Source organism: Leptodactylus fuscus, chromosome 2 (assembly GCF_031893055.1).
Source record: "Leptodactylus fuscus isolate aLepFus1 chromosome 2, aLepFus1.hap2, whole genome shotgun sequence".
NCBI classification, from domain to species: Eukaryota; Metazoa; Chordata; class Amphibia; order Anura; family Leptodactylidae; genus Leptodactylus; species Leptodactylus fuscus.
In genome coordinates this window covers 211,169,158-211,190,701 of record NC_134266.1, presented here as the reverse complement: position 1 = coordinate 211,190,701, position 21,544 = coordinate 211,169,158, and positions in this window count along the sequence as shown.

Here is a 21,544-nt window from a genome sequence, read left to right as displayed (position 1 = left end):
GCCTCTCCACAGGGAAACCGTTTTGTTTTTTTTTGCCAGACACAAAGTCGAATAGATTTTAAAGCTGACTGCTGGCAAGACGTCCCTTATACAGTTTCCCCGAGGTTTAGGACCGAAACCTCAGAGGGCACAGTGGCGGTAGTGTGAACCCAGCCTTAAATGACACTAACCATGGGATTAAAATAAATAAATCCATATATTTTTACATTTTCTATTGTTGCCAAAGACATTTATATGTGCCATATATACAACTCAGTCCAGATAAACAACAAAGCTATGTACCGCGTTTCCCCGAAAATAAGACAGTGTCTTATATTAAATTGTCGTCCTAAATATAGGACCTGTCTTATTTTCGGGGGACGTCTTATGACAACCAGCAGTCATGCCGGCACTTCCTTAGCGGAGCTGCAGCATGACTGCTAGTTGTAGGTAGTGTAGGGGAGGGGGGGAAGGTATCCTACTTACCTTTCCCATCTTCATAGTAGTGCTGGTGCTGCTGTTCGTCCCGGCAGTGGTGGGCGGGACTTAGCGAGCCTTTAGAGTGGGGCTTAGCGATCCTCACTTCACTGACACAGCCTCTTCTGTATGCCGGCTGCTGCTCCTGCCTCTGGGATTAGCTGAGAGAGCTCATCCTACAGCAGCAAGGACAGTGGACACAACAGCAGAGGCAGCAGCCGGATTTCCTGTGCACACCGAGCACATCGCACAGTGTTCAGTCGGCTGCAATGATTTTTGGGCATGCCTTATTTTCGGGCGGTGCCTTAAATTAGGCAATTCAACAGAAAACCCCCCCCCCCACATGCCTTACTTTCGGGGGGTTTCCTACTTTCGGGGAAGCACGTTATATCTATGTGATTGTCCTAGGCCACTAAAATTGCAGTTTCACTTATTTGTAAAAAATGATATTTCACAATTTTTTTTCTTTTTTATGATATTTTCTAGATCCAGTCACTTTATTCTATTTTGTATACTTGTTACAAACTACCGTAGTTAAAATATAATTCCGAGTGGACAGTAGATATATCTTATTGGTTTAGATTGGTGACAAATCATCCTTAAGTATATTATTTTAGTTCATGGTTTTCATGCTCACTGTGACCCATGGGAATGTGTGGGAGTCAAGTCTGTGGTTCCTCGAGTGCATTCCCTTGCGCTTAAGCCAGAAACACCCAAACCTCCAGACAAAGCAAGAAACTGTGGTTAGGAGGTCTACGTCAGCCATAAATACAACTCAATCCAGATACACAACAAAGCCATGTATCCCTGTATGACCGACCTAGGTCACTCGCTTCAATTTCAAGAGGGAAAAAATTAATTTCTAAATGTAAGTTTTGTAAATCCAATAAGTCTATGATTAATTGAACTAAAACCGCAAAGAGTATGTGATATTCACCGGATAGAATATACAGGCAAAATGGTTCATCCAGTGACGGTAGAACGAACATTAAGTTTTACTACTGTTTCAAAATGATTTTTTTTTCTATTTCCAGGTTTGATAATAATGGTTTACTTTTATAGTAAGGATCTCCGTGTATGCAATAATACCAATTATGTCCCGTTTTTCTTATACTTTTTTTTATTTTTTCGAATAAATGTGTCATTTAACAAAATATTTAAAAAAACATTTTTGATCTTTGTACATTTTTACTGTCACTATGGAACTTTTCCCTTTTTCACATAGAGAAAATAAAACTTTTGTATTGGAGTATGATAAACTAGTATTACATTGGTAGCCAGTCAGTCATTAGGGGCTTTTAGCAGGGCCCTAGGCTGTCATATATGGAAGACCTAATGACCAGTGTAAGAAATCTGTTACTGCAATCCATCAGCATCCAGCAATTGCATCACATGGGAAGCCATGAGATTACAGTGGAACACTAAGGAAGAACACTTCACATTGTGATATAAGCTGCGGCAAAAGTGGGAGTGGCAATTTAAGGAATATTGGCCTTCATAAAAAGGCACAGTTACATATATCTAGGCCCTGAATAATAATATTACATATGTTTACTTACACTGTTTAGTAATCACTTACATTTTTTTTGCAATATTGAAAATATATAAATGTATTTATAATCATGTAATTAAAATTGCTATAGCCTTATTTTAATATTTTTTTAATTATGTTTTTTTTTCTCATACCAATTTTTTTTTCTTTCCCTGCCTATGTATTATATAGAGAGAAATTTTTCTATATGCTTAGAAAATATCTTTATAAAATCAATTATATAGGCAAAGCTTCTATTGAAACTGAGCGCAATCCACTCTAAGTATCACCATATTGAAGTCCAAATTATTAAAGACTAGCTGGTACCCGCGACTTCGTCTGCGGTGATTGTAGAAGTGGGTATATACAGGCATGGGTAAGGTTTTCGTACTGTGTATACGGTATGGGATATGAAATGTAACTTTGTCACTTGTTTTTGCTGTAATTCAGACAATACATGAGACTTTTGTGTTGAAGGTAATTTGTATTTGAGCTGCTATACGGTGTTGTGAGAAACGTGACATAGTGACTTTGGGACAGAAGTATTTGAAGTTCCCGCCGGTGGCATTTTTTGATTTTCGTTTTTGACTCCCCTCCTTTTAAACCCCATAACTTTTTTATTGCTCCGCTCCCAGAGCCATATGAGGTCTTAATTTTTCCTGGGACAAATTTTTCTTCATGATGCCACCTTTATTTATTCTATATAATGTACTGGGAAGCAGGGAACAAATTCAGAATGGGGTGGATTTGAAGAAAAAATGTATTTCTGCGACTTTCTTACGGGCTTTGTTTTTACGGCGTTCACTGTGCAACCAAAATGACATGTCCCCTGTATTCTGTGTTTCCTTACGATTCTGGGGATACCAAATTTATATGGTTTTATTTACATTTTGACCCCTTAAAAAAAATCCAAAACTGTGTTTAAAATTTTTTTTTTGAAAAGTCGCCATATTCCGACAGCCATAACTTTTTTATACGTGCGTATATGGGGATGTTTAGGGCGTCATTTTTTGCGTGACCGGGTGTACTTTGTAGTTCTACCATTTTCGGGAAATGTTATTGCTTTGATCACTTTTTATTCAAATTTTTATCAGAATCAAAACAGTGAAAAAACAGCGGTTTGGCACTTTTGACCATTTTTCTTGCTACAGCGTTTACCGAACAGGAAAAATATTTGTATAGCTTTGTAGAGCGGGCGATTTCGGACGTGGGGATACCTAATATGTATGTGTTTCACAGTTGTTAAGTACTTTTATATGTGTTCTAGAGAAAAGGGGGTGATTTGAATTTTTAATCCTTTTTATTTTTTTTTATATTTTTTTTACTTTTTTTAAATTTTTTTTTTTTGCATTTTTTTAGACCGCCTAGGGGTATTGACATGGGTGGGGGGTGTCGCGGATTGTCAGAGCGGTGGGGGTCGGCAAACATGGCTGCTCCGGAGCGTTAAAGAGAGCCTCCTGGAGTATCGTTAAGGTGAGGGGTAAAGTGGTAAAGTATATGTATATGAGATTGTGTGGGGTTAGGGGCTAGGCTGTAGAGGGCAATAGGAATTTTGTGGCTTGCTATGGTCCAAAGTGTGTGAGATTGCAAAGATGGTGGTGTGAGTTTGGGTTTTGTGGAGGTCCTGGCACAAACGTATGTGCGCTATTGTGACGAAAAGTAGCCTATTGTTTAATCGGGTGTATTAACTATGTTTGTGGAAAATTTCAGCCGAATCGGTCAAGCGGTTTTTCCGTGATTGAGGAACAAACATCCGAACATGCAAACATCCAAACACACAAACCCACAAACTCACAAACTTTCACATTTATAATATTAATAGGATATGGTAGCATATGCTAGAGATACGCACAAAATACACTCAGCTGTGGTGTATATGGTGGCTCTGTTTTAATGGTGACAATGAATCAGTATATAATACATTGCATATACATGAAGAGGATTTACTAGTATAATTAGTATAACATGATTGGTGGAAAAATTGTAACAATAGTCCTGATGTCTATTGAATAAGAAACTGAAGAGAGGTCACACCTCCCTGAGGGCTGAGGGGGGGTTGTGAGCTCTCTAAAAAAAGGTGAGTTGTAAAAGATCACCACATGGCCAGCACAGGCCTGAAATCCAAAATGGTGGTTGTGAGCACATGTCTGGAATCCAAAACGGAGGTTTACACAAGTTGACATCCTCCGCAAAACTAATAAAGATTGTGGCTCAGTCATTAAATAAGAATCCTCATCTGCTTTGGTTTATAGGTTCAAATCCCCCTTTACGGGGGCCACATGGTGGCTCAGTGGTTAGCACTGCAGCCTTGCAGCGCTGGAGTCCTGATGTTCAAATCCCACCAAGGGCAAAAAAACCATCTGCAAGGAGTTTGTATGTTCTCCCTGTGTTTGCATGGATTTCCATCCCATATTCTAAAGACATACAGTGTTGGCCAAAAGCATTGACACCCCTGCAATTCTGTCAGATGATACTCATTTTCTTCCAGAAAATGATTGCAATCACAAATTCTTTGGTATTATTATCTCCATTTAATTTGTCTTCAATGGAAAACCACAAAAAGAATTGTCAAAAAAACAAATTGGATATAATTCCACACCAAACATACAAAAGGGGGTGGACAAAAGTATTGGCACTGTTTGAAAAATCATGTGATGCTTCTCTAATTTGTGTAATTAACAGCACCTGTTACTTACCTGAGGCACCTAACAGGTGGTGGAAATAACTAAATCACACTTGCAGCCAGTTGAAATGGATTAACGTTGACTCAACCTTTGTCCTGTGTCCTTGTGTGTACCACATTGAGCATGGAGAAAAGAAAGAAGACCAAAGACCTGTCTGAGGACTTGAGAAGCAAAATTGTGAGGAAGCATGAACAATCTCAAGGCTACAAGTCCATCTCCAAAGACCTGAATGTTCCTGTGTCTACTGTGCGCAGTGTCATCAAGAAGTTTAAAGCCCATGGCACTGTGGCTAACCTCCCTAGATGTGGACGGAAAATAAAAATTGACGAGAGATTTCAACGCAAGATTGTGCAGATGGTGGATAAAGAACCTCGACTAACATCCAAACAAGTTCAAGCTGCCCTGCAGTCCGAGGGTACAGCAGTGTCAACCCATACTATCCGTCGGCGTCTGAATGAAAAGGGACTGTATGGTAGGATACCCAGGAAGACCCCACTTCTTACCCAGAGACATAAAAAAGCCAGGCTGGAGTTTGCTAAAACTTACCTGAGAAAGCCAAAAACGTTTTGGAAGAATGCTCTCTGGTCAGATGAGACAAAAGTAGAGCTTTTTGGGAAAAGGCATCAACATAGAGTTTACAGGGAAAAAAAAGAGGCCTTCAAAGGAACACGGTCCCTACAGTCAAACATGGCGGAGGTTCCCTGATGTTTTGGGGTTGATTTGCTGCCTTTGGCACTGGACTGCTTGACCTTACCTTGTGCATGGCATTATGAAGTCTGAAGACTACCAACAAATTTTTCAGCATAATGTAGGGCCCAGTGTGAGAAAGCTGGGTCTCCCTCAGAGGTCATGGGTCTTCCAGCAGGACAATGACCCAAAACACACATCAAAAAGCACTAGAAAATGGTTTGAGAGAAGGCACTGGAGACTTCTAAAGTGGCCAGCAATGAGTCCCGACCTGAATCCCATAGAACACCTGTGGAGAGATCCCAAAATGGCAGTTTGGAGAAGGCCCCCTTCAAATCTCAGGGACCTGGAGCAGTTTGCCAAAGAAGAATGGTCTAAAATTCCAGCAGAGCTTTGTAAAGAAACTCATTGATGGTTACCGGAAGCGGTTGTTCGCAGTTATTTTGTCTAAAGGTTGTGCTACCAAGTATTAGGCTGAGGGTGCCAATACTTTTGTCCAGCCCATTTAGTGAGTTTTGTGTAAAATGATCAATGATTTGACTTTTTTTTTTCATTCTCGTTTGTGTTTTTTCATTGCAAGCAAACTAAATTAAGATATTAATACCAAAGAGTTTGTGCTTGCAATCATTTTCTGGAAGAAACTGAGTATTATCTGACAGAATTGCAGGGGTGTTAATACTTTCGGCCAACACTGTACAGATAGGGGAAAATAATGTACATTGTAAGCTCTATGTGGGGCTCACAATCTACATTAAAAAAAAAAATGCCCTTTAGATACCTAAGGAATATAGTTAAAGGGGCTCTATCATTGGGAAAAGTCATTTTTAACCCCTTCCCGTCGATGGCACTTTTTGACTTCCTGACCAAGCTTGATTTTTCAAAACTGACATGCGTCACTTTATGTGGCAATAACTTTGGAACGCTTTAACTTACCAAAGTGATTTTAAGACTGTTTTTTCGTAACACATTGTACTTCATGTTAGTGGTAAATTTTGGTTGATATGTTTTGTGTTTAATTATGAAAAAATTGGAAATTTGGTGGAAATTTTAAAAAATATGCATTTTATAAAGTTTGAAATGATGTACATTACATACAGATAGTCAGACCGCCAAAATTATATCATAAATCTCATGTTCCAGATCTCTGCTTTATGTCGGCATCAAACTTTAGGCGCCCTTTTAATTTTTACGGACATTATAAGATTTACAAGTGAAACAACAAAATTCAAAATCTTCAAGAAATTTCCAAAACCCATTTTTTAAAGGGCTTAATCCAGTTATGAAGGGGTTTTGAAAGACCCTTGTATTAAAGCCCCCCATAAATCACCCCATTTTCAAAACTGCACCCCTTAAATAAGCCAAAACAACATATACCTAGTAGTTTAACCCTATAAGTGCTTAACAGAGGTGAGGTGAAATTTTCAAATTTGAATTTATTTCACTAATATTTTCGTTTAGCCCTAGAATTTGCACATTCACAAGGGGTTAAAGGAGAAAACGCCCCCCACAATTTCTTATGCAACTTCTCCCGACTACCACAGTACCCCACTTGTGGGTGTAAACTAATATATGGACGCACAGCGAGACGCAGAAGGGAAGACGCGCCACGGAGCTTTTAGAGGGCAGATCTGGCTGTGATCAGTTTCAGGAACCATGTCGCATTTATAAAGCCCTTGAGGAGTCAAAACAGTGGAAACCTCTAGAAAGTGACCCCATTTTGAAAACCGAACCCCTCAAAGAATTTATCAAGTGATGTAGTAGCATTAGTAACCCCGAAGTGAATGTGTAAGCTGTGCAGAGTAAATTGGGTACACCAAATCCCATTCTATTTTCCCACCAGCTCCTATCACATGGACGGGGTAGAGGGGCATTCTGGGGGATCAGCGCTGGTGTATTAGCCCTCATAAGCTCTAAATATGGGGTGTCCCCTGAAAACACTCGCACCACTTACACATTTCCTTCTAGTCGCAGCCACTTATGTCCTAATGATTTGGCGACTTTTAGGGTCTTTGTCTTCACATTGTACAAGCTAGATTTTTATTTTTATCTTCTGGCAATGTGGCCATATGAGGACTTGGTGTTTGCGGTATTAGATGTACTTTTCAATGCCACCATTTTGGGGCCTGTAACTTATTGGCTACATTTTATTAACTCTTTCTGGGTGGGATGTAAAAGGAAACATCAATTCTGGCATTGCTTTTTAGCATTTTTTTTTTTTCCCGCGCAGCGTACAGCTTAAATAACATGTTACCTTTATTATGCGGGTCGGTACGGTTACGATGATATCTCATTTATATTATTTTTTAATGCTTTGCTATTTGTGCAGAATAAAATTCAATTTAGAGAAAAACATCATTATTTTTGCATCGCCATCTTCTGAAAGGCATAACATTTTTATTTTTTGCTAGACAGAGCTGGTTGAGGGCTTAGTTTTTGCGGGAACACCTCTTCTTTTTATTGGTATCATTTTGGTTTTCTTTTTTTTATAAATTCTTTATTTATAAACACAGATACAGTAGAAACCGAGCAAACTGTAAAAAAAACAGGCAAACGATTGTCATAACAACAAAGGGCCCCTGGGACCCAGGAACCGAACAAGACAAGAAATGCGGAGACGGTCCGCCACAACAATCAATGGGCGAACAAACCAGACCAAGGGAAGGGGGAGGCGGAGCAAACAGAAGGAGAGGGGGGACGTGAAAGAAAAAAGGAAGGGAAAGGGACAAAAGGGAGAGGAGGGGAGCAGGAGGAAGGGGGGGGGGCCCAAGCCCAGGACCAGGTCTCAATCCCGTCCCAAGGTGTCTCTATAAAGTTGGGATCCCTGAAACAAGATCCACGGGGTCCAAGCCCTCAGAAAGGACTCATGTTTGTCTCGAAGAGACGCCGTGAGGTCCTCCATAGATTGAATGTCCTCTACCTTACGGATCCAGTGTCGCAGAGACGGGGGGTTAGGAGACTTCCAGAGGGCCGGAATACACGCTCTGGCCGCGTTGATCAGGTGGCGAATCGCCGACCGGCGGTAGGCCCGTCGAGGAATGTTGGAGAGATGTAAAAGAAAGCAAGCTGGGGTGTTGGGAAGGGAAGACTGAAAGATTTGAGAAGTCAGACGGTGAACACCGTCCCAAAACCCCCTTAAAGCCGGACAACTCCAAAAGACATGAAGGAGAGTCCCCTCCTCCGAGCCACAGCGCCAACAAAGTGGGGAGGTGGAGGGAAAAAACTTGTGCAGCAAGGCCGGGACATGGTACCACCTGGTGAGGATTTTGTAGCCCGCCTCCTGAAACTTACATGCCACCGAGCTTTTGTGGGCGAACTCCAAAATCCTGACACAGTCCGCGTCCGAAAAGGAGAGACAGAGATCTGCCTCCCACTTGGCCAGGAAGGGAGGTCTATGACCCGAAGGAGGGGAGACTAAGAGCGAATAGAGCTCCGAAAGAGAATGGCGTAAGAGACCAGAACCAGAACAGGCCTTCTCAAAAACCGTGAGAGGTCTGTCAAAGGCGACCGGATCCGACAGCGAGGAAAGGAAGTGGGAGAGCTGCAGTCTCCTCCAAGGACCAAGGGGTGGAAGGTCCTGAGCGGCGCGAAGACTCTCGAGAGGCCGCCAAGACCCTTCCGAACGAAAATGCAAAACCCTGTGCAAGCCTGCGTCCAACCAGGACCGAAATGGGCCCCGCGAGAGGCCGGCCGGGAAGGCCGGGTTGCCCAGGACAGGGAGGAAAGGAGACGGGGAGGGGGAGAGGCAATCCTTCCGAAAAAGGGACCTGCAGATTTTAAGGGTAGGGCCAATAGTGGGATGAGAAAAGACAGAGGAGGGGGCAATAGAGTCCAACCAGGGGAGCGAGTGAAGCGGAAGACTCGAAAAGGAGCCCTCCATAGAGATCCACTGTTTGAAGGGGGAATGGCGGCACCAGTCTATGACTCTTTGCAAGAGAGCGGCCTCGTAATAGCGGCGGGGATCAGGCAGGCCCATGCCCCCCAGCGACTTCGGGAGGGACAGAATGGAACGAGCCAACCTAGCCCGTTTACCTTGCCAGATGAAGCTGGTTAAATCAGAGTAGAGCAATCGGAAAAAGCTAGGAGGAACGTGAATCGGAAGAGTCTGCAGCAGATAGAGGAATCTAGGCATCACATTCATCTTGTAGATGGCACAACGGCCAAACCACGTATAGGTGCCCCTGGACCATCTCTTAAGATCCTGTCGTACAGTTCTGAGGAGGGGCAAGTAGTTCTTTGCAAACAGCTCCCGCAGATCAGCAGGAATCCAGACACCCAGATACTTAATCACCGAATTGGACCAACGGAAGGGGAAGGTATGAGCCAAAGAAGCTCTAAGCCCGGGGGGCAAGGAAACGTCCAGCGCTTCAGATTTCTGAAAATTAATTTTAAAGTTGGCAAGGCAATGGAATTCATCCAGTTCGGACATCAGAGCAGGGAGTGAGGTGGCCGGGTCACAGAGGAAAAACAAGAGATCATCCGCATAGGCAGCTATCTTAAGGTGGCGCTTCCCCATTATGAGGCCCAGTAAAGCGGGATTGTCTCTAATCTTCCTAAGGAGGGGCTCTAACGTGAGGACAAAAATCAAGGGAGAGAGGGGACAACCCTGACGCGTGCCGTTACCAATAGGAAAGGGGGAGGAGAGGATTCCATTGACCCTAGTGGACGCCGAGGGGCCAGTGTACAGGGAGGCAATCCAGGACTTCATGACGGGGCCAAGACCAATATGGTCCAAGACCGCAAAGAGAAAGGGCCAACCAACCCGGTCAAATGCCTTCTCTGCATCAGTGGAGAGGAGGCAGAGCGGGAGGTCACGGGAGTGAGCAAAGTGTATAGCGTTAACAACCTTCACCGTGTTGTCTCTAGCTTCCCGAGTAGGGATGAAACCAACCTGATCGGAGTCCACTAGGTCAAGGAGAAGAGGAGCGAGGCGCAAGGCCAGGACCTTGGAGAAGATCTTCAGGTCAACATTAAGCAGAGAGATGGGCCTATAACTGGAGCACAGAGCGGGATCCTTGCCCTCCTTATGTATCACAGCAATGTGAGCCCTAGTCATATCTGGAGGAAGGAGGGAACCTTCAGAAATAGAGTTAAGGGCACGCGTCAGGGGGCCTAAAAGCAGGGGTGAGAACTTTTTGTAATACGAGGCCGGGAGGCCGTCCGGGCCGGGGGCCTTACTAGGTTGCATGGAAGCCAGGGCCTCGGCCACTTCCTCTACCGAAATAGGGTCTTCCAGGGAGGACAAAGAATCATCAGAAAGGCGGGGCAGGCCCGAGTCGGAGAGATACTGTACAATCGCAGGGAGAAGCGAGAAACCCGAAGGGGGCGGGGGGGCGGGGGGTAGATTGTACAGCTGGCGATAAAAACCAGCAAACTCCTCTGCAATGCGAGTCGGGTCCGTAAGACGAGTACCCGCGGAGTTAGAGACAAAGGGGACAAAGTTACACGAGCGCTGTTCCCTAAGGGATCTAGCAAGAGTCCTGCTGCACTTGTTACCAAACTCGTAGAAGTGGCGGCGGCCCCTAGCCAGAAGGCATCTGGTTCTGATGTCGAGACGCTCGCGCAGTTTCTTACGGGCTAACAAGAGAGCAGCACGCACATCCGCCGCGTGAGAACGCTTGTGCATCTGCTCCAGGTAAACCACGTCAGCAATCAAAGTGGCCAGTTCACGAGACCTCTCTTTTTTCAAACGTGAGCCATGCTGAACCAGCACCCCCCGGATAACACATTTGTGAGCCGCCCAAATCGTGGCCGGAGACACATCAGCCGTGTCATTCTCCCTGAAGTAAAAATCCAGGGCGGAAGAGACAGCAAGTGAGGTCGGAGCATCCTGAAGGAGCGACTCATTGAGGCGCCACTGCCAGGACCGCGGTCTTTTAGCGGGGGACGCCAGCACAACATGGATCATGGCGTGATCCGAGAAAGTGATAGGGTCTATCGTGGAACCACGAAGCAAAGGAACATCAGAGTGACGGACAAAGAAGTAGTCTAACCTGGAGTAGACATCACGGGGATGAGAATAGAAGGAGTAGTCCCGAGCGTCAGGGTGAACCGCGCGCCACGTGTCAATCAACTGATGGGAGTGAAGAAGCCTACGGACCCGACATAGAGCCTTGACAGGAAGGTACGATACGCCCCGAGAAATGTCAACAGATGGATCTAAAGCAAAATTGAAGTCCCCTCCCACCACTAGAGTGCCTTCAGAAAAATCCGACAGCTTATCAAGGATGTGGTCAAGGGCGCCTACCTGGCCAGTATTAGGAAGGTAAAGATTAGCAAAGGTAAACAAGGTGCCAGCCAATTCCCCCTTAACAAACAAGAACCTACCAGAGTCGTCCGACATAGCAGCCCGGAATTTCCAGGCCGCGGAGCGACCGATCAGAATGCTGACTCCCCTGGACTTGGACTCAGAGAAGCAACCATGATAGACGTCCGGAAAACGAGGAGAAGAGAGAGAGGGGACAGAACCTTCCCGGAAGTGCGTTTCCTGTATAAACGCCACCGTGGACCTCTTGCTCCACAGCAAACGCAAGAGAGAGGACCGTTTTTCGGGTGTATTAAGCCCGTTAGCATTAATGGAGGAAAAGGTCAGGGAATCCATGTTCCGGGGCCTGGGACCCACCCCGGGGGGACGAGGGGGGAGAGGAGGGTGAGGAAAAACAAGAAGAAAGGGAGGGGAGAGGGAAGGTCAGGGAAGGGAAAGAGGGGGAGGGACCGAGAAAGACGAGGAGCAGGAGTGGGAGGGCAAAGACAAATAGGAGGGGGAGGAGCAAAAGCAAAATCAAGTAAGACAGACTAGGACGAAACAATATGTACTACAACAGAAGCCGAACCCAGCTAATCCAGGTACGGAAAACACAAAACAGTGGGACAAACCCACTAATGCAAGTCTCAGAGGCACACCGCGGTATGCGCTCAGAGAGCTGCCAAATACAACTAACCGGGGGAGAGGTAGAACAAGAAGAAACCCGAGCTACCCATTCCCACAGCGGCAACTCCTAACAAACAGTAGAAAAAAAAAGAGAGTGAAGGGGTCACAGCCTAGAGCAAACTTCCCAAAGGCCGTGATCTCTCTCAAACTCGGAAACCACCAGATCCCAGGGAGCCGGAACGTCCCGCATCCAAAAGAAAAACAAAGAACAAAAACGATAATAATGTGACTGTCTGCAGTCCCAGGGGCAGCGCCCCCAAATAGGGGAGCCCCACCACCAGGAGCAGAGAGAGAGAGGATGCGAGGCGCCCCAACCCGCCCAGGAGACGGAGGGGGGGCGAGACTCACCACGGGCAGGCGGCGCAGACCGAAGTCCAGAACCGCCCACACGCGGGGTACAAAACTTAGCTCTATGCAAAAGAGAGAAAATAAAGCATGAAACAAATTCAAACAGTGGAACAATACGTTTCAGAGGGAAAGCGGATTAGCGACCAGCAGGACCGACCGGCCCAGGAAAGTTCAAGGGACCGTAGGAGGCACCGATCCTTCGGGAGGAACCAAAGGGGAGTCTACAGCTCGGAACCCCTGGCGTGGCAACGGCTGGGAGGAGGGCCCGGTGACAGGCGGAGGGGCAGGGAGAGGAAATTCCAACCAGTCCGGTAGGGATAGGTCCGGGACATCCAGGAAATGGGCCAGGGCCTCCACCTGATCCGGAGAGTGGAGGGTAAAGGTGGCGCCATTGCGGCGTATTTGCAGATGAAATGGGTGACCCCAGCGATAAGTGGCGCCAGAATCCAGGATGAGGCGAAGAACGGGCTTTAGGAGGCGCCGCATAGCCAGCGTGCGGCGAGAAACGTCCGGGAGAAGAGTAATTGAACCATCCAGGAACGGAACCGGGCCATGACGCCACGCAGCTTGTAGAATGTCTTCCTTTTCTCTGTAATAATGGATACGGCAAAGAACATCTCTGGAATCGGAGGAGGAGGCCCTCCCTGGCCCCAAGACACGGTGGATCCTGTCAATATGGATGTCAGTGTCCGTCGGCTTAGACAGAACAGTGTTGAAGACGGAGATAGCGATGGAGCGGAGTTCTTTAGTAGGGACAGCATCAGGGATACCCCTCAGTTTAATGTTGTTCCGGCGTCCCCTATTTTCCTGATCATCGACCTGCAGCAGTAGGTGACGGTTAAGCGACCGTTGGGTAGTTAGGGTTTGCTCCACCACAAGTAGACGCTGATCAAGGGAATCCGTGCGGAGTTGATGGGATGAGACTTGAGACGACAAAGAATGCAAGTCCGCTTTGAAGCCGGAGAGAATTTGATCCTGTCTTTCCTCAACCCTGCGGACCATTGCCTCCATGTCCATTTTAGTAGGCATAGTACGGAGCAATTCCATAATATCTGACAACTTAGGGCGTTTGGACCGACTCCGGGATGGTGAGGTACAGGAGGAAGAATCAGAAAAAACAGGAACCGTGGGGGTCCGCAGGGTAGTGGGAGTAGCAGAGAAATCCATGTCAGGATCAACCTGAGGCGTGGGCTGAAAGGGGTCGCCTCTGGCAGGTGGAGACCACTGCAGTCCTGGGGAGACAGATGAGGAAGGAGCCACCTGGGATAGGGCCCCCGGTGTCCCATAGGATGTAATGGGAACCAGAGAAGAGGACACAGCAGTGGGGGCTGGGGGGGCATCAGATACAAGACCTTGGGAGGAAGGGACCAAAGGTATCAGCAGGGGGGGCACCTCACCCAAGTCCTGGGAGTGAGGGGGGGCTGAGTCCTGTGCAAGTCCTCCATGAAGTGGTATAGAGCAGGTAGAAACAGCCTGGGGAGGGCCAGGAGGGGAGCTGCCGGAAGAAGAGGGGGGGAGGGGGGACGCCACGAGGTCCGCTCCACCACCATACTGAAGGCCGGGTACCTGAGCAGTAGTGTGTCGGGGAGTCCCCACGTCGGGAGGGAGAAGAGCCGGTGCCGGAGGACGCAGAGAGTCGGCTGGGTCCAGGATCTGGAGCGGAGGGGACAGCTTCTGCAGCATCGCTGCCTCCGAAGTTCCGGCAAGAGCGCGCGCCGGCGCCATTTTGGAGCCGCCAGGCATGGGGGCTGAGGAGGCCGCAGACAGGAGGAATCGTGCCAGGGGAGGATCGATCCGGGCCGAGACGGTGGACTTGCGGCTCGCACGTCGCACCATACTGGAGCGGGGAGCAGGTAGGCTCTGTGACCCGAGTAATCCGGGGAAATTGCCGCTGGAGTCCGGGAGCTCTGGAGGACCACGTCTTCACGCTGCCATAGCTAGGCCACGCCCCCCCATTTTGGTTTTCATCTGACCATTTGATTACTTTTTATTGAACATTTTGTAAGGGAAAGGTGGTGAATAATCATTATTTTGTGCGGTTTTCTACGTTTTTTTTTACGCCGTTTGCCGTTCGGGTTAAATAATGTTTTAATTTTATTGTTCAGGTTATTACAGACGCGGCAATACCAAATATGTAATGTTTTTCTCTATTTTTCTTTATTTTACATAATAAAACATTTTATATGGGGAAAATGGGATTTTTGGGGTTTTATTTATTTCTATTTTATTTTAAACTTATTTAAACTTTTTTATTTTTACTTTTTTCTAACTTTTTTTTTCTGTCCCCATGGGGGATTAAAGCAGTGATCGGCTGATCACCGCTTCACTACATATACACTGCGATACACGTATGCCTATGTGGACGCAAAGGCTGACAGCTTCATTTATGGCAGGATCAGCCAGGTGCGAGGACGGGGTAAGTGATGGGGCAGACCCGGGGTCACTGATCAGACCCCGGGCTGCCCCCTACGAACACTGGCACCCCCCAAAACCGGCGCGGGGGGTGCCGATTGGCACCATTTTGAAGCGAAACTCCGGAGGTTGTTAACCTCCCGGAGGAGTTAACACCCACGATCGGACCCGGTTCCGACCGCGGGTGTCACGGGGCATTGTCAGCCGTGTATTACGGCTGACACCCGCTGTGCATGGTGCGCACACAGGTTCTGTGTGCGCACCATGCATCCGCAGTAATAGTATGGTGGTTTGCGGGAAGCCCTTCCCTGCAGCGCCGTACTATTACGGCGAATGTCGGGAAGGGGTTAACTAAACATATACTTGTACAGCCTTTAGAAAGGCTATTTTACACATACCTTTAGTATTTAAATTGCCTCAGTAGTTTTTGAATGAGTCTGGTTTTATTCATATGCTTATTAGGCTCCAGCATGCACAGAAAGATCTCAGCAAGCACTCTCTGCTGTGTGTACAGCACAGGCTGCTGCTGCTGACTCATCTCCCTGCTCTCACACACAGCAGACAGTGCTCCTTAGAACTTCCTGTGCTGACTGAAGACTATTTAGCATATGAATAAAAACTTTCTCATTCAAAAACTACTGAGGTGATTTACATACAAAAGGTATTTGTGGAATAGCCTTTCTAAAGGCTATGCAACTATATGTTATATTAAAAATGACTTTTCCCAATGAGAGCATCAGTAACACTAGCCTGGGAGGTGGGAACACATACGGTGCTCTGAAGGCTTGCACAGTAGAAAGAAGAGGAGCAAGAACAGTGCGGATCAGTAGCGGCAGCTGATCATATAATTATTCAAGAGGTCAGTTCATACTGTAGAACTTCTTAAGAAATAAGTTCAAGAACCTCTCTTGAAGAAAATCAGCAGGGTTTCAATTGCTTCCTGGAGAAGCATCCAGTCCGACGTGAGTTGAGTATATACACTTGAAAAAGGGCGCTGTTGCCCGAAATGCGTTGTGTTTCTTCAACCGAAATAAAGGATTTTTAACTACTTATCAACTGAGCGCGGTGATCCTCTCTGTATTCTGTAGATAATGAACCGTCACTCGGTGTTATGCTGGTGCCTGAAATGGCCTCTCACCGCCATATCAGTATAACCAAAGAAATTTCCAGCACTCAATGGGTATGCTTCCAAAGGTGAATATTTATTTTGACAAAACGTTTCGGTCTAGAAGACCTTCGTCAGTTTGTCTGCAGAAAATATACAAATATACAAATTGTGATATATATATATATATATATACATAAGTTAAACAAAAACAAAACATTGATACAGACATACAATACATATAATACGGTATGTACATGGAATACCAGTATAACAACATAAAAATTGCGGTATCAATTATAGTGGATCCAGGTATATTGATAAATGCATAGCGTAACGGAGCTACAGATGGAGATTTAAGCGGCATATTGACACTGTGATATACCGTTTACCCTGTGTATTGTCCTCTATTTGCTTCATTGTATTATCACGGATTCCGTGCTATATCATGACCCGCTTAAATCTCCACCTGTAGCTCTGTTACACTATGTATTTATCAATATACCTGGATCCACTATAATTGAGACCGCAATTTTTATGTTGTTATACTGGTATTCCATGTACATACCGTATTATATGTATTGTATGTCTGTATCAATGTTTTGTTTTTGTTTGGCCTCTCTGTATTCTGGTCCTCTCTCAACATTTTCCCAATGATAGAGCCCTTTAAACTCTAAATATATCTTCTGGTTATGTCACCATGTAATGGATATTAATGAGCTGGGTGAAAGAAGCTATTACCCAGGTGACCGGGTTAGATGATTTGCCATGTCTGTATTTGAGTACTGGATTTTTCTTTCTATATGGTATATTATTGCTGACAGACTGCACTTCACTCCCCATGCTATAATATTATGAGACTAGAAGTGTAACTAAAGGGGGTGCAGACATAGCAATCACTATTCAAGCATAATGAAAGTGTTATTCATCTCTCCTGGGCTCCATCATGACTCCCTTTTCTCTTCAGGCCTCCTGACTGACGTCAGGTACTGCTGAGGGATCTGAATGGACTTCATAGGTCACGTGGCTTTGTGACACATAGACGCAAGTGTCACAACACCAGGTGTCCCATGTGACTTCTGAACCCTCTGCTTATTATACTCTGGGGTCTGAAGAGTTTCCAGAGTACAATAAGAGCAGTTCTGGTTTGGACATGTTTTTTCAGAACAAAACTGCCAGGCAAAATCTTGCGAGATTCACCCAACAAACGCTCACTTTCACCCTCATTATAATCTGTCCCAGGGGCATGACCTAAACAATCATTCATTAGTTGAAATTAAGGTAAAATGCCCAAGTATTTTCTGTTTAGGGCATAATCACTCATCCTTTCCTCAGAGTCTTCCTTCTTCTGTCTGACATGTATATAATGTACAAATAAACATTTTTGTCACTAACACAAGGTCATATTTATCCCCTTTCTGACATGTGAAACCTACAGAGGAACAAAATAAAATCTTTTAGGCTAAGGCCCCACGTAGCGGGCTGCAGCAAAAAAGCGCAGCGGGAAAAACCACAGCGGCAACACATCACAGTTTTCTGACAGCGCTCTTCTCAGAAAGTCCGCAGAGGAATCTGTCAGCTGTCCTAGCTTATGGGTTTTATTAGGCAATTGTATTTCTCATCAATGACCATTCTGGATCATAAGAGGAAAGGTATAATGGTGAATATTATGGTTATATCTTTCTTGTGCACCAGGACAATTCTTCATCTACTTGTTAGAGTAAACTAAGTCTATAATGACAGTTCTACTGATGTTATACACAAGAGAAAAAAATTCATGCCTGCTGTGACCACCCCGCGTAACCACATTAAAAATAAAAGCTTCTGAGAAAGGGGCCCCACCAAAAGATAGATTCTTTGAACAAATATTCCTAAGAGAAACAGGTGCAATTTTTTTCCCTTTAACTAGTATTTTTCTGTTCAGGATCTTCTTACAGAGAACTAACTGTGGTGCAAATAGTTCTTAACTGCACTTTATGAGCCGACTTAACCGTTATCTCTAGAAACCAAAAAGTTTGTAATGACTGTGCGAAAATACACAGGCAGGAGTTTTAGACAAGAATAAACTTACATTGTTGAAATGCTGCCAAATACTGTAAGAAAATATTAACTTGTATTGTGTTGTGTAATAATACCGGTGTTCACATGAATGCAATAAGAAATAGCTATTGTGTAATACTTTCTATGCAAATGTCACTTGAATTCTCCAGTACAATATAGTAAGTCTCTAACTTTACCAATATGCTATATTTTTATACTAAACATAAGACATTGAACACACTGGGGCAATTTTATTAAGACTGGCATTTCATATGCTAGCTTTAGTAAAGGCTCCGAACGGCACAAGGTACGTCCTTGTGACCTCTTAATAAACCAGGTATATGCCGTGCACCAGAATGGAAGTCTATGCCAGTAAGGAATTGGTGTATATTTTCAATATATCTCACACCACATGTATCTCTGCTTTGTCCACAAAGTGGTGAGCAAGGCGCTGAATTGGGAAGGGCTTTGCATCAAATATGCGCGACATTATCACACATCTACACTGTGAAAACTGCATAGATGAATTGATGAATTCCCTCATATACAATACATTTCCAGTTCTTAAAACTTGAGGAAAGTTCTTATTGTGTGTTAAAAAAAAAAAGTTCTCATACTCTTAAAGGGGTTGTTCCACAGCAAGGATCCTATCTATACTGCTATTTTAGGTGGATTTAAGACTTTTTCTAAATACATTGCTTTATCAAAACTTCTTTGTTTGGCCGCTATCTTAATTTATTCAATTCATTGTTTGCATGCGTTTCTATGACCACGGGCCCCGGGCTCAGTCCCTCAGTGACATAGCTGCCTGCTCTCAGGGGGGGAAGGAGGGGCTGAGTGCTCGGCAGCAGCTCTGAGCTGTGTATGTCTGCAAGTAACGGAGCTCCTCAGATAGGGGAGGGGGGAGGTGAGAGCTCCGGGATTACTGTGCTGTCTATCTTCAGCTCTCACTTATTGATGATCTATTGGGGTCTGACATCTGGGATCCTGAGGATCTGCTTGTTGAAGCATCGGTGTTCTGCCTCAAGGCCATGTGAAGTCACTTAATTGATCACAAGACCAGATTTCAGCTCAGTCCTGTTTACGTCACATGGGGCTCCGACCTTAAAGGGGTATTCCCATAACTCTTGTTCACCAACCTGCAGGCTCTGTGCTCTCATTAAGTATCCAGTGTATGTTACAGTACTTAAACCGTTGTAATGATTTATTCTTATGAGCTTAAAGAGCATCTGTTATCTCTCCTGACATGTCTGTCTTAGTAGCTACTTGTCTCCTGAGATAACAATTTAGAAGCTCCTTTTCACATAACTGTGTTGTACCGTTTTTCTGTTATTCCTTCAGAATATTTGAACAAATTGACAACTAGGCCTTACCATTCCCCTTGTGGAAAGACAAATATCCCTACACAGTCTGGCAACATCACTTTGTTTAGGGACATCCCCCTAACTGGTAACGCCCAATTGTCAAAAGTGGTGGTACAATATTGTTCATGGCAGCCAGACTACAGATTTCATGTTCTATACCTGCTTAAAAAGAAATGTTGGCTTCTGACTGGTTGCCTGGACATTGCCTTCATATCAAAGGCTAGTAGTTTCCCTGATGAACTATTTATGCCAGAGAAAGTAACAAGTCCATCCAGGATTTCTCCTCACTAGTTCAACAGGTTGGACATAATGTTATTAATAATGTAATTTCTTGATCCCAATATTGAAAATACAGTAAAGTTTTCTGTAATGATGTTGTCTTTATTTAGCAAGAATACTCCACATACGTGGATAAGCTATAAGTTATTACATAATGTATAATGAGGCAGACTCACAATAACAAAATATATTAATTTTAATACAAAAAAAAATGTTTAGCTGCAAGTACCAAAAATATATGTACACTTAGCACAAGTTAAATATATGTACAAATGAAAAACTAGAACATTATACAGTACAAAAATTAAATATTTGATATAAAATAAAACAAGAGACAAATGTTTACAAATATTAAAATCTAAGAAGCATTTGGTAACATTGTATTCATTTGCTAAAATATTTTATTTACCTGATAAAACTTTGATGTGCTTTGAAGCTAAATACTGATATTCATACAACTGCATTAGTAAAGGCACTAAAACCTCTAAAGTTATTGCTAAAAATAATTCTACCATATGTTCAAGGTGCAGAAATGAGACTTGTTGAGAAGTGGAATAAACAAACTATACAATAAATGGAAAATATGTAATATGTTTAGTAGATATGACCAATATTGATAGTACCTCAAAATTAGTGAGAATGTCCACAGTGTACTGATGTATAGGATAAGCACTACCATGTCCACCTTCCTTGTACAGTATAATCTCATACTATATATAGGTTCAGTACATAGAGTTGCCATTAGAGATGAGCGAACACTGTTCGGATCAGCCGATCCGAACAGCATGCTCCCATAGAAATGAATGGAAGCACCTGTGACGCTGACTTTGCCGGCGGCCGGACGGCGTCACAGGTGCTTCCATTCATTTCTATGGGAGCGTGCTGTTCGGATCGGCTGATCCGAACAGTGTTCACTCATCTGTAGTTGCCATCAGCTGGTAAAATGAGACCTGATTTATTTATTTATTTTAAGAGAAGATGGCAGCCACGGTCTGTGCCAGCAGGCCATGAAATATTAAACCAAAGTGACAGTGGAGTCATTTATTCATAACCTTATAGGGATTGTCCAGGAATCGGAGCAACCATTGTACACCAGCACAACCCCAAACGGACAAAGGCAGCAGACAAGTGAGCTCCAGGACAGGTGAGAATGCTTTGGAGGGGTTGCTTCAATTCTTGGACAATCTTATTAACTGTTAATCTAAGCATAGAGCTTTCTCTGTAGGGGGTAGGTATGTTTGTGTGTTGTATGAACAGCCCCATTGATGGTCTCTGTGTAATTTTTCCTCTTGTTGGCACTATAGGTGACCCAATATTTACTGCCAGTCTCCTCTGCAGATTGCACCTCACTGCTTTGTAGGGCTCTACAAAATAAAAAAAATAAAAAAAAACTCTCTTCATACACTGAATTGTATAAGACTTAGCCTTCTTCAGTACAAATTATAAGGAATGAGGATTCATTTATTTCTCAGACTATATGTAGGACTGATCAATCATGTTTAGTTTCAGGCACATTTGTGAAACAAGGACTCGGAGATATCTATCCTAAACACATTTTCAATAGCAATTCAAAGGGAGAAAGAGCTCTTCCTGTCAAAACTCCCACACACTTGAAAACGAAGTTTATCGACTAAAAGTGAATAGCTGAGTGCAAATGTCACTGCATACGTATTGTGCATTGTGACTATTATTAAATACTGTTTTAATGGT